We start from the raw sequence: 14369 nt of genomic DNA, 5'->3' as shown, positions 1-14369 counted from the left end.
TACACTCATAGCGCTTTCTCATTATCTTCATTCTGCAAGCACGAATAAAAGCACTAGGGTCTACTATCGCAATTTGAAAATTCTATTTGTTTGTTTCTCCGTGAATTGTATATAAGAACTTTAAACAAAATTCGACTAACCATATCCCCATAAAAACATTTAAATGTTTTACATTGTTTGAGCGAAGCGATGGTGTAATTATGGGCCCTTCTTAATAGGGGTCCATTTTTACACCAACCCAATGGGCCCATATTTACACTAACTATTCTTAAGCAACATGGCCACTATCACGTCTAACCCAAAAGCATGTGTAATGTAAAACGTGCTTCTAAAAGTAGCTTAGGATTCCGTTCTTCTGGATATCACCGAGGAATTGTTTTAAACTAATCAGAAGGATATAAAAAGAAAACGATTTCACATACCTGGACAAACACCATTTCACACAATAACTGACACTGTTGCTATATTGCTTGAAACAATGCTTCCAACTGTTCACTGCAACTGTCTATCAACAACAGGTGCCGTTTTCAGTCCTGGTCACCAGACTCCAGCACTTCCCATACCCTGTTCACTAGGGGTGCCCATGATTACACCTGTGCCCATTTTTACGCCTTTTCCTCAACTTTGCTTTGTTTTCATGACGAAATGCAGAAGTTTCACGACAACTTTCATATTTTTTCCATTCAGTGTTCCTCCATAAGAGAGACAAGATATATTAAAGGAATAATGATTTAGATTTTACAATAACTGAACAGATCTGATGCCTGCACTGTGTGTAAATATGATCATAAATCGATGAAGCAATGTTCTTTTATTAAGTAAGGAAGTTGGCTCTACTGGGGAAGGAAAGTATTGTTGTTTATGATGTTATTTTACACATAGGAAAAAAATGTCAAAGGTAAACAGGCTCTGTGTATTTACTTATAAATATTGTTTGATGGGTTTGTGTGCAGAAATTTTTGCCACAAAATAAATATCAATAGTTTGAAATGTTGTTTCATTTCTCAGCAATTTACCATACAGAAGTGATCAAGAAAGCGTGTTATGTAGTTTGCTTTGGTCATCAATTACTTTATCGTTGTTAGTTTCTTAATTCCGATATTATATTCTGACTTTTTGTGTTACAAATTATCTCTAGTAATCTCACTTTCACTACTCGCTACTGGGATAATTGAATCGACATCATGCCGACATTCTGTCCGCAATTTCACTGTGATATCATCTGATGGACCATCCCATTCTATTGATGTCTATTGTGAATCGAACCAAATGAGTAAAGACTGCATCATTACTGAACATCTTTATTCACTCTCGCAAATTTTGCATCACTGTCCTTTATTTTCACAACTCCTTTCTGATTCCTGTACAGATTCTGGATTATTTTCCTGTTGTGGTGATACAACATAATGCACATTAAAATTCTCATAATTTTAGACCAGTTTACATCGATTAAAGCCTTTTCTAAATCAAAAAGGCACACCTGGAACGGTTTATTAATTCTGCGTATCTTTCACACAGTTTTCTTGAGCTAATTAGTGGTTACTAGTTCCTACATCATTATCCATAAATTTCCTGTCAGATTGAATGTGTGTGGCTGACTAAAACTACATGTCAGACATAGATGCTAATCTGTCAAGTTTTTCCATGCAGAGAGTATGACGTCCTCCTGCTGGCTGAAGGAGGCCTGGCTGTGTTCTTCCAATTAAGCCACTTGGGACAGTCTTACAGAATGACTCAAGGATTCAACTTGTCAGTAACTTCTACTTTTTCTTAGACGCCTTGGATTGTGTAACTAACTTACTGGTACTGAACGATACTGGTACAGCACAGAGTTTGATTCGGTCAGAGCCTCATGGTTATTAGTGTGGCAGAACATCTATTCTTAGTCGAGTATAAGTTCCATAGAACATGTAAGAGATGCATTTGTGTTACATATGGAAACAGAATAAAATGTAAACAAAGAGAATACTTACTTAGCATCAAGTGACACAGAGATGATGATGTGGACAAAACAAATTATGTACTATGTTGTGAAACTGTAAGGAAATTCATCAGCACATCGAAATGTGTGAAATTCCAAGGCAGAAAACAAGCTCCTCTAGCGACAAGATCAGAGAGTGGTACAGAGTAAAAGTGAGAGAGGAAAAATGAGTCAGAGTATTGAAGAAATTTCTTTAAAGGAAGGCAGTGAACTGATTAAAGACAGCATTAAATCACTAGCACCTTTAATGATACTAATCTGTAGCTGATAATAGTTAACATTTTAACAATTTCTTAGTGGAAACAACACAGTATCAAAGAAAAGCCAACTTAAAGAAGATTGATGAAATTTAACTTCATACAACATATCCACAAGAATTTTTCTGTTTACTGTAATCAACAGTCATAAAAACAAGTATTCGAATGCTTATGAAAAAGTCAGTCACAAAGTCATGATAGGTTGTTTTTCTAAACTTAGTAATATACTGAGTTACTTATATAATGAATCTTTTCAGAGTAGAGTAGACTCAAACAAATATACAAGAAAGGAGACAAAACATTAGTAAATAATTAGCATCTGACCCGTTGCTCCCAGTATTCAAAAAATGCAATCGACTTTATAAGAACTTTCTATAGAAAACCATACACAGTAACAAACAGGATTGTCAGTTCACCATGCTATATTTACCTTTGATAGATAATATACTAGAAATCAGAAATTACTACCAGTGGGAATCGTTTTGACTTTCGATTGTGTGGATCATAATATGCTCAAGGAAAAGTTAAATTATTATAGAATAGTAGATGCACCATGTGCATGGTTTTATCTTAGCTGAATAATAGTGAGCAGAGTGCATCAGTTACATATTGGTCACACAACATGAGGCACTCAGAATTTGAAGCATTCAGAGATAATGTATCACAAGGCATTATTCTGGATGTTATATTATTTCTGATATACTTGCACTAGTGTTTTTTTTCTTTCCACAGATGATGTAAGTATTGGTATAAAAAGTAGAACCAGTCAACCTAATGGAAAGGCAGGAACTAAATATTCAGATAAACAGATGGTTCAAGGCAATTGGAATATCATTGAATTTCGACAAGACTCAATATACAAAGTCCAGTACATCCCTTATAACTCCACAAGCAATCTTCTCTGAGCGAAATGTAATAGATAGGAAGTATTAAATTTTTGTGACTACTTAAAGATCATAAGGTTAATTGAGAAACCCACTACCAAGAATTAATGAATCCCTTTAGCTCAACTGTATTTGCAGTACCATACCTGTGATTTCTGTTACAGGCTACTTAAAAATACAGAAACCTCTTTATTCTGCATATTTCCAAACAACGTTGAGTTATGGATTTTTTGAGGTAATGTAAGTTACAGGAACTTTTTTCCAGAATAAAGAAGCGTATAATACAAATTAGATTAAGTGTTAATTCTAGAACAGTGTGCAGAGACCTCTTCATAACACTTGATATTTTGACTGATGTTTGGCAGTTTATACATTCTCAATCTCCTTTGCCATTACCAGTACTTCCATATCCTCAGAAAATGGTGAAAACATGAATTTAAACCTATCCACAGATACAAGACCTAGAAAAGCTTCGAGGGGTATGGAAAGAAGTATTCAACAGCTAGCCAGAGTATATTAAATGTCACATAGGTATTTAAGACTCAAATAAGGAACTTGTTATTGAGGATGTCTTTCTGCTAAATGGAAGAATATCTTCACAAAAACCCTAAAAATTTTATGTTTTATTTTATTTTATGGTTTGAGATGTACATCTTTGTCTTCTTTATACACTGAAACTACAAAGAAACTGGTATTCGTCGTTGTTGTTGTGGTCTTCAGTAATGAGACTGGTTTGATGCAGCTCTCCATACTACTCTATCCTGTGCAAGCTTCTTCATCTCCCAGTACTTACTGCAACCTACATCCTTCTGAATCTGCTTAGTGTGTTCATCTCTTCGTCTCCCTCTACCATTTTTACCCTCCACAATGCCCTTCAGTACAAAGTTGGTGATCCCTTGATGCCTCAGAACATGCCCTACCAACTGATCCTTTCTTGTAGTCAAGTTGTGCCACAAATTCCTCTTCTCCCCAATTGTATTCAATACCTCCTCATTAGTTAGGTGATCCACCCATCTAATCTTCAGCATTCTTCTGTAGCACCACATTTCGAAAGCTTCTATTCTCTTCTTGTCCAAACTATTTATCGTTCATGTTTCACTACCATACATGACTACACTACATACAAATACTTTCAGAAATGACTTCCTGACACTTAAATCCATACTTGATGTTAACAAATTTCTCCTCTTCATAAATGCTTTCCTTGCCATTGACAGTCTACATTTTATATCCTCTCTACTTCGACCATCATCAGTTATTTTGCTCCCCAAATAGCAAAACTCCTTTATTACCTTAAGTGTCTCGTTTCCTAATCTAATCCCTCAGCATCACCTGAGTTAACTCGACTACATTCCATTATCGTCGTTTTGCTTTTGTTGATGTTCACCTTATATCCTCCTTTCAAGACACTGTCCATTGCGTTCAACTGCTCTTCCACGTCCTTTGCTGTCTCTCAGAGAATTACAATGTCATCAGCAAACCTTAAAGTTTTTATTTCTTCTCCATGGATTTTAATACCTACTCCGAATTTTTCTTTTGTTTCCTTTACTGCTTGCTCAATATACAGATTGGATAACATCGGGGATAGGCTACAACACTGTCTCACTCCCTTCTCAATCACTGCTTCCCTTTCATGTCCCCCAAATCTTATAACTGCCATCTGGTATCTGTACAAATTGTAAATAGCCATTCGCTCCCTGTATTTTACCCCTGCCACCTTCAGAATTTAAAAGAGAGTATTCCATTCAACATTGTCGAAAGCTTACTCGAAAGTCTACAAGTGCTAGAAACGTAGGTTTGCCTTTCCTTAATCTTTCTTCTAAGATAAGTCGTAGGGTCAGTATTGCCTCACGTGTTCCAACATTTCTATGGAATCCAAACTGACCTTCCCCGAGGTTGGCTTCTACCAGTTTTTCCATTCGTCTGTAAAAAATTTGCGTTAGTATTTTGCATCCGTGACTTATTAAACTGATTGTTCGGTAATTTTCACATCTGTCAACACCTGCTTTCTTTGGGATTGGAATTATTATATTCTTCTTGAAGTCTGAGGGTATTTCACCTGTCCCATACATTTTTCTCACCAGATGGTAGTGTTTTGTCAGGAATGGCTCTCCCAAGGCTGTCAGTAATTCTAATGGAATGTTGTCTATCCCCGGAGCTTTGTTTCGACTAAGGTCTTTCAGTGCTCTGTCAAACTCTTCATGCAGTTCGTATCTCCCATTTTATCTTCATCTACATCCTCTTCCATTTCCATAATTTTACCCTCAAGTACATCGCCCTTGTATAGACCCTCTACATACTCCTTCCACCTTTCTGCTTTCCCTTCTTTGCTTAGAACCGGGTTTCCATCTGAACTCTTGATATTCATACCAGCGGTTCTCTTTTCTCCAAAGGTCTCTTTAATTATCCTGCAGGCAGTATCTATCTTACCCCTAGTGAGATAAGCCTCTACATCCTTACATTTGTCCTCTAGCCATGCCTGTTTAGCCATTAAGTATGTGTATTCAAATTGAGATATATGTAAACAGACAGAGTACAGTGCTGCGATCGGCAACGCCTATGTATGACAACTAGTGTCTCGTGCAGTTGTTAGATCGATTACTGCTGCTACAATGGCAGGTCCTCAAGATTAAAGTGAGTTAGATCATGGTGTTACAGCCAGTGCATGAGCGATGGGACACAGCATCTCGGAGGTAGCGATGAGGTAGGGATTTTCCCGTATGGCCATTTCATGAGCGTACCGTGAATATCAGGAATCTGGTAAAACATCAAATCTCCGACATCTCTGCGGCCGGAAAAAGATCCTGCGAGAATGAGAGCAACGACAACTGAAGAGAATCGTTCAACGTGACAGAAACCTTCCGCAAAGTGCTGCAGATTTCAGTGCTAGGGCATCAGCAAGTGTCAGCGTGTGAAGCATTCAACGAAACATCACCGATATGAGCTTTTGGAGCCTAAGTCCCACTCGTGTATCCTTGATGACTGCATGACACAAAGCTTTAAGCCTCGCCTGTGCCCATCAACACTGACATTGGACTGTTGATGACTGGAAACATGTAGTATGGTCGGACGAGTCTCATTTCTAACTGTATCGAGACTATGGACGTGTACGGGTATGGAGACAGCCTCATGAATCCATGGAACCAACATGTCAGCAAGGGACTGTTCAAGCTGGTGGAGGCTCTGTAATGGTGTGGGGCGGGTGCAGTTGGTGTGATATGGGACCCCCGATACGTCTAGATACGACTCTGATGAGTGACACGTACGTAATCATCTTCTCTGATCATCTGCATCCATTCATGTCCACTGTGCATTCCTACGGACTTGGGCAATCCCAGCAGGACAATGCGACACCCCACACGTCCTGAATTGCTACAGAGTGGCTCCAGGAACAGACTTCTGAGTTTAAACACTTCCGCTGCCCACCAGACTCAACAGATATGAACCCTATTGTGCATATCTGGGATGTCTTGCAATGTGCTGTTCAGAAGAGATTTCCACTCCGTCGTACTCTTACGGATGTATGGACAGCCCTGCTGAATTCATGGTGCCAGTTCCCTCCACCACTAATTTAGACATTAGTCGAGTCCATGCCACTTCGTGTTTCGGCACTTCTACGTGCTCGCGGGGGCCCTACACGATATTAGGCAAGTGTACGAGTTTCTTTGGCTCTTAAGTGTATGTGCCAGATAGCTTTTTACTCTCCGTTCTATCCATGGAATATGACGTAAAGTGATATGTTCTAAACCGGAATAAAGAGACACGTCATTCAAAATATAAACTATTTTAATGCAATCTGCGTTACCTCCGGTGATTATTTCTTGTCTTAAAATTGTAGCAGTTCTTAAGTTGTTTTGTGTATCCCAGTATGAAGAAGACGTTCCGGATTGTGATCTGATAAAAATTTGTAACTAGGCACACGGTACATAAACCGACTTTCATCAACCACATTTAATACACTTCTTATGGATGCTGTCTTTCGCACATCTCTCCATAATTTCTTCTCTCATTATTTAACATTTTACATCAAAATTTCTTTCCCAGTATATTTTATGACTACATTATATTTTAATAATTTTAAAATGAATAATGGATAAAGTAACCCATGACTATGAAAATAAATTCCCACGGTAAAGGAAGAAATATACAGTGAAATTAATGCGTGTGTGGTATACAAACTTTGATACCTTGCGCATTGTTTACTTGTTGTTGTTAGTAATAATCTTTGGAGAAGCGGTAGGATCCAAATAAACAGTAGAGACTGGGAGTTTGACTTGAGTGAACGAGTAAGACAGTTATTGGATTTGTTGTTGTCGGCTATTTTTCTTATGGCGTGATTCAGCCCCGTGAAGTTTAGTGTTAATCATTACTAGTTGCAGTTAGACATCATTGCGATAGACCACATATGATGCATTTATTGAAAACAAGCGCGAAGTCTTCAGGATGTGGATCCGCCCAAATTATTTTGAAGGTTCAGATATTGCTCAACGTTTATATTTGAGCTTAGGATTGTTACTTGTGGGTGGATCCTGCCCCATATTGCTGGTTTTGTCATTGATCAGCGGTAGTAACAAGTACGGTAAGACTTCTACCATATTTCTTTCCTATTTTCAGCTTAACAATACTGCTTGGTTCAGTTGCGATTTGTGTATCGGACTCTTTGAACTGAGACGATAAGGTTTCTGAGTTATTGAGGTGAAGGTACATTTATTTTTACTTCGTGTTTATTGAATCAAATACATCTCAGTTGTTGCAAATATGGTAGTTCTAGAATGCTTTTTATTATTATTATTATTATTATTTATTATTATTATTATTATTATTATTATTATTATTATTATTTGATACGGAGCCCAAGAAATGGCGTAAAGTACAATATTGTCTCGAAGTAACATTTGCAGCATCTCAGTGATACTGGTTGTTGTGAATACATCTGTTAAATGACTTTGAACCGCCGTAATCATTTGAATCACTTTGCACAACCGTGTTTTACAGTATAATCATTCACTCAGCTCTTAATTACAAATCTGAAGTGGGAAAAACAGAAAGGACACTGGGAAAAGGAGTGTAGATCAGGAGATACAGGGGAAAATGGGTGAGAATACAAGGACACAAATGGTGTGAAACGAAGTGCCAGGTAACAGAATATTTACGATAAATGTGTAAGGATTTCAACAAAGATGATCAGTAGTTGATAGCTGGGGAAGCTGTAAACTGCCTGCCAAGACTCCTAAGATCCAGCATTGGGGTGACATGGGAAAATTAAAGGCAGTTACTGAGCACACAAATGTGGGTTTTGTGGAGATTCTATGGCGCCATGAGCAGTCATCAGTTAAATCAGGTTTCATGGAAGTAGGCTAAATATGTAGCTGACTGGTTTCTTCAGGTAAATGCAAATTCTGAAATTGGTGCTGCCCCAATAGTTGCTATTGGGAGATTAGGATAGCCTATTCATGGCCTACACATGAGTAGTAGGGGCAAGGAAACATTAGCAAATCCATTAGCAGAAAATACAATGGAACCTAAAAGCCCACAAAGGCAAATCCCTGTAGTTATTGGAGTCTGGTGAGAAATTGTATTTAGGTCAAATTCAGGCAGATATTGTGAAAGGAAATTAATATGACTGAGATTCCCAGTTCAGCTTATAATAATAAGAGAAAGAAGGTGTAACCAACTTGCTTTGTCTGAATGTTAGGAGGGGGAGGGATAAAAAATGAAGTAAATGAGATGTTAAAATTGTATGTCTGTTTGAAGACCATATTGCTGCAGGGATAGAAAATTTTATGTAAGTGGCTATAAATTAGCTGCATATTCATGTAGCTTAGATCCAAAATGGGTGAAGGAGTTGTTGTCACATTTTGAAGAAAGGAACATAAACATGAAAATGTAGAAATAAATAAATTCTGCATAAATCAAGACACATAAGCATGTGCTTGTGAGTTAGTATTGGGAAATTTAATAATTGTTTAGGTTACAGTATACAGCTCTCTACTGGATGATTCAGAAATTTTGGTGACAAATGTTGATGGTTTGTTGTGCTGTCTGTTACACAGGAGAATGCGATTATTAACTTACAACTTTAACGTAAATTTCTTGAAAGAATATGACAAGAAGAGTGATCTAGATGTGTTATCAGCCACATATAATTTCTTGCCTCATAAATTTCCCTACCCAAGTTGCTCAAGATATTAGTACCCTTATAGAGAATGTATTAATTGATATGCAGAAATTAAAGAAACACATGCCTATCCTATGGTAAATGAATTGTCAGGTAATAATGTACTTAGTTGCATTACATAACTTAGCCCCATGTACAGACCAGAAAAACACAATGAAGTTAGTGGGACTGATTAATGACAAAACTACTAAATATTTTGCAGAAAGTTTAAAAATTATTGACTGGAGTGAAGTTTACAATGAGCCTAATGCCAGCTCCAAAATCAACATACTTCTTAATGAGTTTATATCCATTTTTGAAAGAAGTTATCCTAAAAAGATAGTTGAGTGTAATAAATGGAAGTCATTGAATCAGAGCCTCTCCACAACAAAAAATGGATATATATCAAATAGCCACTAGAAGTACTTTTATATTATAAACAGTACAGTAACCAGTTAAGAAAAGTCAAATATCCAGGGGTATGCACATCTTGCATGAAATTAGCAGCTCAGACAATAAGATCAAATCAGTGTGGAATATTGTTAAAAGAGGGTCAGGGAAAAAGCCATAGATGATAACATTTCTTCTGCTAAAGGGAGTGAGATCATTGTGAAAGACAGTTCATGTATAGCAGATATTTTTGATAAATACTTTTTAAAACTATTTGAAAAATTGGTTAAATAGTTCAGAAGAGGAATCAAAACAGTACACCATAAAAGCAATATAGAGACCATTTTGTGAGATAAAAATCTCACATCCCCATCTGAAATGAGGTAGGTCATCAGGGCCGTTCATGTAAAGGTGTTTTCCGAGGTAAATTGAAATGTGCAATTGTTAGACTTCTCAATAAAGAAGACTGACTCCATGTCTATCAGTAACCGAGTAGTTCCATGAGTAACAGAATGACACTCAGTGATTGTTTTCACACTTTAAGCATAGAAAAGAGCAAGAATCATGATAAGAGACGAAAAATTTAATACTGTATTTTCTACATAAGCCAAGGAACACAGTTTATTTAATTTAATAGTATAAGTTTCATTCATATAGTGAGACGTAAAAAAAAGTTCTGGTAATGGAATGATGTAGTTCAGACACTCATATTGTTCCCATTTATAATGCAACAATAATTCAGCTCACCCATTTCCTAAAAAAATTCACAAAAACCATGTTATGAAGAGGAATAAATGGGAAACAAAATGGCATAGAAGATACATGCATTAATCTTATATTTTACTAACAAAATTTTAGAAAAGTTCTGGTAGTGGAATGACTCTTAATAGTAACGGAATGACACTTTCACTTGAAAATTACATTTTATTGTGCACTGCTGGTTGGGTAGGGCAAATGTACTTATTCCTCTGATCTATAGTAGGTGCAGCTAGTTTCTCTACAATTTGGTCCTTTTTTACCCAACATTTATCTTCCTTTGAGGGAAATGTAAACATGTTTTCATTTGCATCATTCATTCTAATAAATGAAGTTTCGTTACCATCTTCAACATAAATCATCTGCCCCACAAAAAATCTTCATCTGTTTCTTCCAGCATAGGAAACCAGAGCAAAATCCCATTGATGGAAGGCCGTATGATGTTAATTCCTGTGAATTTTCTTTCACTGAAGATCGCTTTTTGAAATTGTGCACAAACCTCTGGGGACATAGTGAGTAATGCTTGCACTCAATAATATTTGTAGCGGTAGTTGTAACAGCATGGAGGGTTTTGTTCTGGTCTGTTGGAACTATTCCCATCCACATTTGATCTAATTCATCCTTATTCTCTGGAATTTGCAAGTCAGAGATATAAAAAATGTTTATGCCACAACATCTTTCACATGCAATTTTTGCAAAGTCCTCAGCACCAGATTGTTTCCCATCCTTGCAGATATTGCCGACTGCATGCTTTACAGTTCCACCAATCCCATCCATGAAACATTTGCCATGTGATGTGACTAAGAAGTCCCATGAAATATTTATTCTATAGGTTTCTTTGAAATATGTCAAGTTGGCAAACAGGAAATGCTGCTTAAATTGACTGGCTGCACCATCACTCTTGAATGTGACAGATTATACCTCTGGGTACATGGATATAATGTGCTGTACAATCTTACTTAGGTAAGCATACACTGAATATTTATTATGATCAAGTTCATCACTAACAACAGCACAAGAATATCCATTGTTTTGTGGGTTCCAGACATATGCTGTAAACAAAGTGACTTGTGGTTTTGACCAATGGGTGCTCTGGACTTCATTCTGCAGTTGAACAGTAAAATATTTTGCAAAATCTACTTGCACCAAGATGTTCTTGTTTGTAGAATTGTTTTTGTTTTCAGAAAAATTTGATTGTTGTCTTTTAATAAATGTATGTTGTAAGAATTGGGGTAGCATGTTTGAAAGATCATCAAGACTCTGACCAACAGTACCATGAATCTCTTTCAGAGTGATTTGCCGGTTCACTGTTTGCCATTGGGCCCATTTGATCAGCTTCTTCATTAAGTTCTCATCCAAAGAATACTTATCTTTCAAAGATACATTTGCACACTTTCGACATCATGCAAACTTCTTTCTTTTGATGGCAGACTATTGTGCTAATGAAGTCAGAAAATGTGGTTTACACTTTTGGAACAATTTCGTTAATAACAGTCTAAAATAGTTTTACGTTCTTGTGGTAGCTGCACACACACACATTGTGCAGTGTACCCTGTAAGGTGCACACAAACGTTTGTCTCAATGCACAGAACTTGGACAAATTTTATTGGCTTGTCTGGGAATTCCTCTTGATATATAGCATGTGCTTCTTTCAATGTCATGATCATGTACCTGTTATGGACTTTGGTTTTTCTACTTTCCTTATCCTTCATTATCACATAATCTTTCATTCCAGGAGTTTGCCATGAAATGTCATCTCGAACATAAAAAGTAGCAACAGCTTCTTCTGTGCCTGGATTTAGGTGTTGAATCTGATTTTTCTCCTGTTGTTATTTTACTAAAACTCCATGAGAAACAGCTAATTCCAACACAACTTTCTTGCACTTTCTTGGACTTCTAGGTAAACAAGTTTCCACACATTTAGCTGTTTTCCTTAATGTAGCTGGAGATTTATATGGACTATTGGTGTAGATGATGCAAGCATGACCACCATTGCCTTCACTGCTGCCTCTAACTTTATTTCTAAAGTTTCTTTGACTAAGTTTCTCTTTTTCCCATTGCTTCTTCAATGGAGCAGCAGCTAAAGTTTGCCATTTCAACCTTTTCCTTTCCCTGTCTTTTCTCTTAATCTCATCGCTTAACCCTTTCTGCTTGAGTCACTTCCAGTATGCTCTCATTTTCTCTGCTGATGTGAGAGGCATGATAACAACTGTAAAAATGAAATATTTTGTTTGAGAATTATTGTGGGAATAGTGTAATTGCTACAAGTAAACCAATACCTATTTTAAATAAAAAATTCTATTCAACATGGTGATCTAGCAACACAATACATAAGTGTCTCTTATTATTTAGGCATAATACATAGTGACTTTCAAAGACATCAACATTGTGCTGAGGTACATAGGAAGTCAGTGACTTTTTTTTCTATTGGCAGGATTGAGTTTTTCTTATAATTTGGCATTGCCATCACTTCCCAGACACAGCATAGGTTATGGAAGAAGAAATACTGCTTATCAAAATAATTAGCCTAACTCTATTCTGTATGTAATATGCAGCCATTTAGTCATTTCATTGTAATCTTTACTAAAGAAACTTATTAACTCACCTTTCAGCAGATACTGTTCATACTCACTGAATATGTTTCTTCTCTCTGAAAAGTACATTCTTGGTTTTTGGGACTTCTCCACTCCCCCTCCAGTTTTTACTAACACTAGCTGGCCGGAGTGGCCGAGCGCTTCTAGGCGCAAGAGTCTGGAACCGCGTGAACGCTACGGTCGCAGATTCGAATCCTGCCTTGGGCATGGATGTGTGTGCTGTCCTTAGGTTAGTTAGGTTCAAGTACTTCTAAGTTCTAGGGGAATGATGACCTCAGAAGTTAAGTCCCATAGTGCTCAGAGCAATTTGAACCATTTTTTTTACTAACACTATAACCAACATACAAAATTGGAGTATAGCCAGCATATAAATGTATTTGACCTACATCGTAAGGCATGTCAGTCAAATACAGTTATAAAGTTATTGTCATTCTGTCACCCCATTTATGTCCTCGTGTTACCGCATGTGTGTCACTCTGTTACCATTACAAAATGTTGTTTATAGTTAATATTTTTTTCTTAACTGTGAGACGTTTATCTGTCTCATGAATCTGCATTGGCATGTGTATCTTCAGGATCATATAAAAATGCATTCACTCTGAAAAACAAATTCCAGGATTTTTTTGATAATGGGATGACAAGAGATAACAACAAAAAATAAATCAGCATGGGAACTTTGCTGATTAAATAAAGTCAATATAAGCTATCAAGATGGCTGGATTAAGATAGTTGTAAAGTTTTTCACATATATTCTGTTAATATATTACTTTATGATGCATCATCATAGTACTTCTAAAAACTAATTTCTTAGAGGGTCCAGAAGCTGAAATTTTAAGGTTTGTGTACATGTTCTCATGGAACAGCCCAACTACCATCAAGCTTCATTCCATACATTATTTTTCTGGGTATTTTGAGAAAGTAATGTAATTCACCCCCCCCATGGACCTTGCCGTTGGTGGGGAGGCTTGCGTGCCTCAGCGATACAGATAGCCGTACCGTAGGTGCAACCACAACGGACGGGTATCTGTTGAGAGGCCAGACAAACGTGTGGTTCCTGAAGAGGGGCAGCAGCCTTTTCAGTAGTTGCAAGGGCAACAGTCTGGATGATTGACTGATCTGGCCTTGTAACATTAACCAAAACGGCCTTGCTGTGCTGGTACTGCGAACGGCTGAAAGCAAGGGGAAACTACAGCCGTAATTTTTCCCGAGGGCATGCAGCTTTACTGTATGATTACATGATGATGGCGTCCTCTTGGGTAAAATATTCCGGAGGTAAAATAGTCCCCCATTCGGATCTCCGGGCGGGGACTACTCAAGAGGATGTCGTTATCAGGAGAAAGAAAACTGGCG

The 14369-nt window shown here is 37.2% G+C and overlaps 1 protein-coding gene across 2 annotated transcripts in view; it reads left to right on the top strand.

The window, feature by feature from the left end:
* Nucleotides 1–7364: 7364 nt before the first annotated feature.
* LOC126470599 (protein lap1) overlaps nucleotides 7365–14369 on the top strand; it is a 153499-nt gene continuing 146494 nt past the window's right edge. For both annotated transcript variants that reach the window (XM_050098552.1, XM_050098550.1), the window contains exon 1: nucleotides 7365–7701. The gene's annotated coding sequence lies outside the window, so the exon portion shown is untranslated. The remainder of the gene's footprint in view (nucleotides 7702–14369) is intronic.

The sequence above is a fragment of the Schistocerca serialis genome, chromosome 3 (assembly GCF_023864345.2).
Source record: "Schistocerca serialis cubense isolate TAMUIC-IGC-003099 chromosome 3, iqSchSeri2.2, whole genome shotgun sequence".
Taxonomy (NCBI): Eukaryota; Metazoa; Arthropoda; class Insecta; order Orthoptera; family Acrididae; genus Schistocerca; species Schistocerca serialis.
Note: the sequence above shows the minus strand (reverse complement) of the source record. Positions and strands in the feature narration are given on the sequence as shown.